Source organism: Lolium perenne, chromosome 7 (assembly GCF_019359855.2).
Source record: "Lolium perenne isolate Kyuss_39 chromosome 7, Kyuss_2.0, whole genome shotgun sequence".
Lineage (NCBI taxonomy): Eukaryota > Viridiplantae > Streptophyta > Magnoliopsida > Poales > Poaceae > Lolium > Lolium perenne.
The window spans coordinates 49,085,801-49,094,847 of NC_067250.2; positions in this window are offsets into that span (position 1 = coordinate 49,085,801).

Here is a 9,047-nt window from a genome sequence, read left to right on the forward strand (position 1 = left end):
TTAGAATCCCCGGAAGCATCCAGAACACACCAGAGAGGTCAGAGGGGGGCCACAGGCCCACCAAACTACAGGCTGGCGCGGCCAGAGGGGGGGGGCCGCGCTGCCCTATAGTTTGGCCCCCCTGTCAGCCCTCTTGCGCCGCCTCTTCGCCTATATAAAGCCCCTGGATCAGAAACCCTGATGCGTTCGACGAAAACCACAGAAACCTTCCAGAGCCGCCGCCATCGCGAGGCCAAGATCTGGGGGACAGGATCTCTGTTCCGGCACGCTGCCGGAGCGGGGAAGTGCCCCCGGAAGGCTTCTCCATCGACACCGCTGCCATCTCCACCGCCATCTTCATCACCGCTGCTACTCCCATGAGGAGGGAGTAGTTCTCCATCGAGGCTCGGGGCTGTACCGGTAGCTATGTGGTTAATCTCTCTCCATGTACTTCAATACAATGATCTCATGAGCTGCTTTACATGATTGAGATTCATATGAGTTTTGTATCACAATTCATCTATGTGCTACTCTAGTGATGTTATTAAAGTAGTTCTATTCCTCCTGCACGTGTGTAAAGGTGACTAGTGTGTGCACCGTGTGGTTCTTGTCGTAGGCTATGATCATGATCTCTTGTAGATTGTGGAGTTAATTATTACTATGATGGTATTGATGTGATCTATTCCTCCTACATAAGCATGAAGGCGACAGTGTGCATGCTATGTTAGTACTTGGTTTAGTCTTTTGATCTATCTTACACTATAGGGTTACTTAAATATGAACAAATTGTGGAGCTTGTTAACTCCGGCATTGAGGGTTCGTGTAATCCTACGCAATGCGTTCATCATCCAACAAGAGTGTAGAGTATGCATTTATCTATTCTGTTATGTGATCAATGTTGAGAGTGTCCACTAGTGAAAGTATAATCCCTAGGCCTTGTTCCTAAATACTGCTGAGTTACTACTGCTTGTTTACTGTTTTACTGCGTTACTACTGCTGCAATACTACCACCATCAACTACACGCCAGCAAGCTATTTTCTGTCATCGTTGCTACTGCTCATATATATTCATACCACCTGTATTTCACTATCTCTTCGCCGAACTAGTGCACCTATTAGGTGTGTTGGGGACACAAGAGACTTCTTGCTTTGTGGTTGCAGGGTTGCATGAGAGGGATATCTTTGACCTCTTCCTCCCTGAGTTCGATAAACCTTGGGTGATCCACTTAAGGGAAAACTTGCTGCTGTTCTACAAACCTCTGCTCTTGGAGGCCCAACACTGTCTACAGGAAAAGGAGGGGGAAAGTAGGCATCAGCCTCCATTAAATCTGGGACAGTGACAGAAAGTTCTAAGGTTGTGGATGTGCTGTTGCCACTAGGGATAAAACATCGATGCTTTGTCTAAGGATATTTGTGTTGATTATATTACGCACCATACTTAATGCAATTGTCTGATGTTTGCAACTTAATACTGGAAGGGGTGCGGATGCTAACCCGAAGGTGGACTTTTTAGGCATAGATGCATGCTGGATAGCGGTCTATGTACTTTGTCGTAATGCCCGATTAAATCTCACACTACTCATCATGATATGTATGTGCATTGTTATGCTCTCTTTATTTGTCAATTTCCCAACTTTAATTTGTTCACCCAACATGCTATTTCTTATTGGAGAGACACCACTAGTGAACTGTGGACCCCGGTCCATTCTTTTACATCTGAATACAATCTACTGCAAACATTGTTCTTTACTGTTCTTCGCATACAAAAATCATTTTCCACACCATACATTTAATCATTTGTTTACAGCAAGCCGGTGAGATTGACAACCTCACTGTTAAGTTGGGGCAAAGTATTTGGATTGTGTTGTGCAGGTTCCACGTTGGCGCCGGAATCCCTGGTGTTGCGCCGCACTACACTCCGTCACCAACAATCTTCACGTGCTCCTTGACTCATACTGGTTCGATAACCTTGGTTTCTTACTGAGGGAAAACTTGCTGTTGTACGCATCACACCTTCCTCTTGGGGTTCCCAACGGGCGTGTGCTTGATGCGTCATCACTTTCCTAAATGGAGAGTTGGATGAGAAAATTTACATGGACCAACCAGATGGATTTGTAGTAAATGGTCAAGAAGGAAAGGTGTGCAAATTGTTGAAGTCTTTATATGGTCTCAAGCAAGCACCTAAGCAGTGGCATGAGAGTTCGAAAGAACTTTAACTGCTGAAGGCTCTATTGTAAATGAAGCTGATAAATGTGTGTACTATCGCCATGGTGGGGGCGAAGGAGTCAATTCTTTGCTTGTACATAGATGACATACTGATTTTCGGAACCAACCTGAATATCATCAAGAATACCAAGGATTTCTTATCTCGCTGTTTTGAGATGAAGGATCTTGGGGTCGCTGGTGTACTCTTAAACATCAAGCTGTTGAAGGATGACAATGGTGGGATTACACTACTTCAATCTCACTATGTGGAAAAGATCTTGAGTCGTTTTGGGTATAGTGATTGCAAGTCTTGTCCAACGCTTTATGATCCTAGTGTGCTGCTTAGAAAGAATAAAACGACTCCTAGGGATTAACTGAGATATTCTCAGATTATTGGCTCGCTTATGTATTTGGCTAGCGCTACGAGGCCTGACATCGCCTTTGCTGTGAGCAAACTTAGCCGATTTGTCTGAAATCCTGGTGATGATCATTGGCATGCTCTTGAAAGAGTGATGCACTATCTAAACGGCACTGCGAGTTATGACATTCACTATACTGGGTATCCGATGATACTAGAGGGTTATAGTGACTCAAACTGGATTTCTGATGCTGATGAGATTAAGGCCACTAGTGGATATGTATTTACACTTGGTGGTGGCACTGTTTCTTAGAAGTCTTGCAAGCAGACCATCTTAACGAGGTCAACAATGGAAGCAGAACTCACATCATTAGATACAGCCACTGTTGAAGCATAGTGGCTTCGTGAACTCTTGATGAACTTACCCGTGGTTGAGAAACCAATACCTGCTATCCCAATGAACTGTCATAATCAAACTGTGATCATCAAGGTTAACAGTTCTAAGGATAGTATGAAGTCATCAAGGCATGTGAAGAGGAGATTAAAATCTGTCAGAAAAATGAGAAACTCCGGAGTTATTGCATTGGATTATATCCATACGCCTAGAAATTTGGCAGACCCCTTCACAAAGGGTCTATCACGTAACGTGATAGATAATGCATCAAAGAGATGGGTATGAGACCCACCATTTAAATTGTCCGCAGTGGTAACCTATTCTATGTGATCGGAGATCCTGTGAATTAGAACCGGGAAACAAGCTGTATGTCAACTGAGAGGAAAGTATCCTTACTCCTTGTATGATACTACTCCGTAAAAGATGCAATACTTTCCTAATCTGCACGGTAGGTATCTTAATGTGTTCTAAGTGGCTTATTTAAGCACAAATGTTGTCCTGCAGAAAATCAGTTGAAGAACACACCTATATGAGCTTGGTTGTTAAAATGTCGCAACCGATGAGAGTTGGGTGCTTTCTAATAAACTCATGAAAGGCCATGGAGTATGACGCATAAGCTCCACCCACAGGGAAGCCCTGCGACGGTATAGTACCGGTCAAGGCTCTTTGTGAAGCTAGATTAGCAGAAAACTTGCAGTTCAAGGCATAGTTCACTGTTAAAGTAGCAGTCTAGTGTAGCATAGAATTCTGGTGAAAGTTCAACTTAACAGTCTTCGCTATAGTACCGGTATATAAAACAATGTTTTGAAACCAAAGGCAAATTCTATGTGCCTCTAGAATCTGGTGGGGGATTGTTGGAATTTTTGCCCATATTGGATCAACACAATAAATATTCCAGAAATTCCTAATAAATCCTAGAGGCCCACTTGGCCCATTCATGCATGGTAGGGGTGGGACAAAAGTTTAGTCCCACATTGCTAGTTGAAGAAGAGTTGGAGCATCTTATAAGAGGAGCTCTTCATACCATTTGTAAGAGAGAAATAATAGGAGGAAATAGGAGCTGACCACACGCGCGCTCCTCCTCCGCCGCCGCCGCCGCTCGCTCGCCTCGTCACGACACGACACGACACGTCGCGTCGCGTCGCGGGTTGCGGGAATGCCTCGAGCCGAGAGCCGATCTCTCTTTCTTTTTTTCCACTCATGAACGGGTATATGAACAGACGCAAGAATCTGAAACGTTTATTTCAGTGGGTTTTGAATACGAAGGTTGTTCTGCCTGGTTCACCTCCTGACCCTTCGTTTCATCTCCTCGCGTGACTTGTTCGGCTCCTTTCTCTGTGCCTATAAAAGAGGTCGCTCCTCTCCAGAGACGCACAAGGTTCACCTCCTGACCCTTCGTTTCATCTCCTCGCGTGACTTGTTCGGCTCCTCTCTCTGTGTCTATAAAAGAGGTCGCTCCTCTCCAGAGACGCACAACGAGACACAGCACCATATGCGCCTACCACTCGGTTCCAGAGCTTTGCGCCGCCGCTCAAGAATTCTCCATCCCGTCTACCGGCGTGCACCGCTGGACGCGACAGCAGGCCTCCGGAACCCCGTCTCTTTTGATCCTGTACAGGAGAGAGGCGATAAGGTTTTTGGGGAGCGCTCTAGCGCGACTGCTGGCTTCGACATCGACACGGAGACCGACGACTACTTCCCCAACGACGACTTTTTCCCCGACATCAGCAACTTCTTCAGCGACATGGCTCTCAACGGCGACAACGCCAACGCTAGTTCCTCTTCTGGACAGTATGTGCTCTTGCCTTCTTTTTATGAGATCATGATGCTCTTCCTTCTCCTAGCAACATGCTCAGCCTCATTGTCAGGAAACATATTGATCTTATCAATCAGTTTAGACTTGTTGCTCCTTTACTCTACCGTGATTTGCATGACTAGTTTAATCTCAAACTTTTTAGTCATGTTTTATCTACTGTTTTCTTTGATTAAATCATGGGGAAATTTGCTAATATATTCAACACTAATCACCGGGCTTAAGTCGGAGTTCTCTTTTTTTAGATTGGTCGTGTGAATCACATATGCAAATAATGCAGGGAGTTTGAACTCTTTTGTGGTTCTATATCACTTAGATACACACGGGAAATAAATAAATGGCTTGCAAGTTAGTGCACCAATGCATCTACACATCTACTATTATTATTATTTTTGCATACGGTGGCTAATATGCCATTTCAAACTTTGTTATAGCATTGTTGCAACCAGCAGCACTTTCATCCGAGTTGCCTTCTTGGTGTTGCTTTATGAGAGGCGTTTTCTGAATACAAGTCAAGGATGATCCACCCACCAACAGAGCATTCAGATACCTAAACAATTAGTTTCAGTGTCCAACTTGCCACCATAATTTTACCCTTTAGGAGGGCTTCATCTCACAACTTGCATCCCCTACTACTACTAGTTATTAAGCTTGTTGCAAGCAACTTAATGATCATACTAGTTGTGGATCTTCGTAACAATATAATGCACAGAATTAGTACCAAACTGACAGTACTGCGTCACTGTTGGAATAGCAAAAGCCGAGAAACAAAAGCTGAGAAACTGTAGATTGTTTCCTCATCTTTTCCATTCTCTCCACTCTTTTCTACAAAGTGACATGGAATTCAGCACTTTAAGCCATAAAAAACTGGTGGCGATCCACCTGTACCCAACGAAAAAGTTGAATACTGCTATGCACACTGCATACTTGTTGCTAGTAGCATGCGACTGTGTTGGTACCTAGTAAGGTCTTTTATCGCTAAATATCTATAAGGAAAGTTTTTACTATATTGAACAGTTCACAAACATGGATAGGTGTTGGTGTAACACGTACAATGCAAGTCAAGATTTTGACGAATTATTTTGACAGGACAGGTGCTCAAGCTGCTCCCATCCCCAACGGGAGACAACTAACTACTTTTGCTTTTATCATTCTTGATTCTTCTATGTTAGCCTATACGAACTCCTATCGAAATTCTTGTAAAGTTATTATTGCATCCAAGTAGACTAGAGAAACGAGATTCCCGTCGGTGCTATATTTATGTTAAGACGGAGAGATGTCTCGATTTTCTTTCGACTTTTCTAGGTGAATTACATCTCTTTCACATCCATCGATCTGTTCACTGTTGTAGTGTTGTGGTTGTGGCAGGCCAACAAGTGCATGTGTTTGTGCGACAGCGTGAGAAAGAGAGTGGCCCACCGCGAGATGGTGAGATCGGGAATAGCTAATTGAGACTTGGCTTGGCATGGGGCCTGCAGAAGGAGGTGATAGACTGATGGTGCCATGTTTGTCACGCTAGGTAGTGCTTGGTCTGGAGACATCCTTAAAATGACTCTAATAAGAACAAAGAAACATTTGGTTAGGCTTATCCAAAGACTGGAAGAGTCAACACAGACAACAGTAGCAAAGGTCCTGTGGTTCATAGCAAGAATCAACAGCTAGTTACCTAAAAAAGAGTGCTTTTGTTCTTGTTGGAGACACAACGAGAGTTTATTCTTCATAGGGAAGACTTTCTTCCCATTGGAGAACGCTTTTACTACTCCTACTATCACTACTTCCAAAAAATTAAGATTTTCTTCAAAAATAAAAGATTTTCTTTTGCCTGAGCTTTTTCTAGATAGCTAGGCACCTAAAGTTTTGCATGGTCACTGTTTCTCTCTTTCCTGCATATGTATCATCTGTAGTTCGGCACTGCTAGGACTTAATAGATTCGATGTCTAGCAAAGGCAACGTCTGTCATCGAAACGGCCAGCCTTGTCTACATTTGAGAATGCACTAATTATTGTAGAGGAGGACTTCTGAAATGTAGGTCCAAGGTAACATACTAGCCAACCTAACCAAATAGTTCGAACTCATAGAAATGTGGTAGGCAATATATTTCAACACCCCCTATCATATCTAGGCTATTCCAATCCTTAGAAGTGGGTTGTATGTCGGCCGCATAATGTTTTATTTTAATGATGCGGTTGCTAGAGTCTTGAATTTAAGATCTCTTGTCCCTGATATCATGTTAACAAAGAGGAATCGATGCCCTCATAGGGGCTCGCGTTACACGTTGTATAGTTGTAAGAACATCCGCTATATTGGCGTTTACAGATAGATACATATTGGGTGTTGTACTAAACCATGCCTATCGGTATTATGTCTGACGGTGATTTCTTCCCAATGTGGTTGGTTCATTTGTGTTGCTGGCTCAGGCAACAAGATCAAAGTTCGAAGGATTGGGAATTTGGCGTAAGCTTTGCAGGTACGTGGGTGCTCATGGGCGTTGTGCTCCTCCTTGGAGGTGTCGTCTTAATCCCCCTCATTTAGATTAAGTGTCTCACCAGGACTGTCATCGACTCCTCGTGGGAGACAATAACAATATGGTTGAGGTTGTTGGTTTGAAGATTTTTGGCGCTTCTTCCGTGCAACGGAACATAAGATAACTTCAACTGGACCAAGAAACCTTCATTTTCATTTTAGTGTTTCATTTATATTTACTTGTTTCTAGCATATTTTTTTTGGTTTTTGTTGTTTCCTTTGTGCTTATATTGAGAAGCTGGCAACCCATGGTACTTCATTTGATCCCTCGTATTTATTTCAGATCAAGAAATCTTCATTACTTTAGTTTAGTCTAGTATAATGGCCTCTTGGCCGGTTTTGGCTTTGCTAATTTAAAGTTGACCTTTTGCGAGCCTTCAGCATAAAACATATAAAAAATCTAGCTGCCCAACCTTTCCATTAATCTGACAGCACAACCTTAATGAGTTCACTACTGCCATACAATGGATCAACATTTTTTCGTAATAGGCTCTAGTATAGAAATTGTTTCACCTTGAAGTTCTAGCTTAGATTCAAATCAAATTCAATCAGGTCAAAAATCTTCTAAACTAGATGACAGAGATATAATCATTTAGAAATAAGATCGGAATTTGTATAATTTCTGAACATGGTTTGAATAGAAAAAGGGTAACCTGTGCCGACGGCCACCGTCGCCACTGAAAGAACATCTCTCTAATTATAGTTTTGTGTGTTTGATGACAACATGTGCGATACACTAATGTGCATTGATATGGTGCAAAAATTATTACTGATCAAATTTGTGTTGAGAAACAAGAGAAAAGAAGCGGGAAAAATGCTCCATGCAGGATAATCTGGGGCCGGATATTTGCACAATATCCGGCCCTTAATCGGCTAAGGACTTGGCGGTAGGGCTCTCAGTACACCCCCTGGATATTTGGCCGGATATTTTATCGAGGCCCGGATATTCCGGGGAGGGGGGAGGGGGATTATCCAGCCCATACTTAGACCGGATTATCCGGCCTCAAATTCCTGCAACTGCTCGATTTGGTTGGGGGTATAAATACCTCCTTCTTCCTCAAGCTCAAGCTGCTCAATCTCTCACAAGTTCATCCACCATTGTTGAGTCACAAAGAAAACACAAGATTCAGTAGATCTCCTCCTCCAACCATTCAAAACTCTTGATCTTTGGAAAATCGAAGGAGAAGACCCCGATCTACATCTTCACCGAAGCGATTTACATTTCCCCCTCATTTGCTTGAGGGTCCCTTTGCTAGTGTTCCATTTGGAAACCCTAGTTGCTTGTGGCTGATTTGATCTTGTTGTTGTTGTTGTGTTGTTCCAGCTATTGGGAGCCTCCGATTCAGTTGTGGATGTGTGCCCCAAGAACCTTGTAAAGGCTCAATTTCCGCCTCGAGGAAATTCCTTAGTGGAAGTGAGCTAGGCCTTTGTGGCGTTGCTCATAGGAGACCTGGGTGAGGCCTTCGTGGCGTTTGTTAGGCCTTTGTGGCCACCACACCCCTCGAAACGTAGATGTACTTTCCCTCAAAATGAGGGAACTACGGGAATCATCTCTGTTTCTCCGCGTGCTCCACTCTCGGTTACCTCTATCCTTGATTGCACTATTATATCTTATCTAGTTATTTCTTGTTTAGTTGTATATCTTGTCAAATAGGTAAATTCACATAGTTGCATATCTAAAGAATTACTTTTGTGTCAAACATAAATTGAAAAAGAACTAAAAATTGGGTAGCACCTAATCACCCCCTAGGTGCGGCATACGATCCTTTCAGGCA